The sequence below is a fragment of the Austrofundulus limnaeus genome, unplaced genomic scaffold (genome assembly GCF_001266775.1).
Source record: "Austrofundulus limnaeus strain Quisiro unplaced genomic scaffold, Austrofundulus_limnaeus-1.0 Scaffold1713, whole genome shotgun sequence".
NCBI classification, from domain to species: domain Eukaryota; kingdom Metazoa; phylum Chordata; class Actinopteri; order Cyprinodontiformes; family Rivulidae; genus Austrofundulus; species Austrofundulus limnaeus.
Window position 1 is genome coordinate 40,147 of NW_013954115.1, and position 639 is coordinate 40,785.

Sequence of the window (639 nt, forward strand, 5' to 3'; positions counted from 1 at the left end):
AGTCTAGAGGTGTGTTCCTCTGCAGATTTCTTCTTTGTAAAAAAAGGCATTTAGTGGTTCAGTTGTGTTCTCCATCACAACATCCAGGCAATAAAAGTGACAAACCAGAAGAAACCATTACGTTATAACGACATGTTTATCTTGATATAACATTTATCTCGTTTTTACAAAATTTTCTCATTACGAGATATTTTTGTCATTATAAGTAACACATTTTCTCATTATAATGAGATCCAGTTTAAAAACAATTTTACGTCATGTGACAGCTCTACGCTTCCGTGCAGAACTGTTTTAAAAAATGACAAATTTGAAGCAGAGAGGAGCATCGAGCAAATCGACCAGGGTCAGTCTGCTGGCATTAATTCTTAATTTTTCTGATGATTAACTGTACACGATACAATTTTGCCCAACCTTAACGACTTCTAAAAAGCAGCCTGTAGCTCTGTTTTCAGTTTTACTTTGTGCCAGATCCTGGTGAGCTGCAGCTCTGCCACATGCTGCCACATCACCTAAATTCAACTGGTTGTTCTTGTCGTTGGAGGACATAATGAAACAATGTTGTGATGGTTGGTAAGATGAGGTCACATGGAGGAAAGATACCTGTTGCTATAGGAGCTAAAAGTGTGCGAAGCTGAAAGA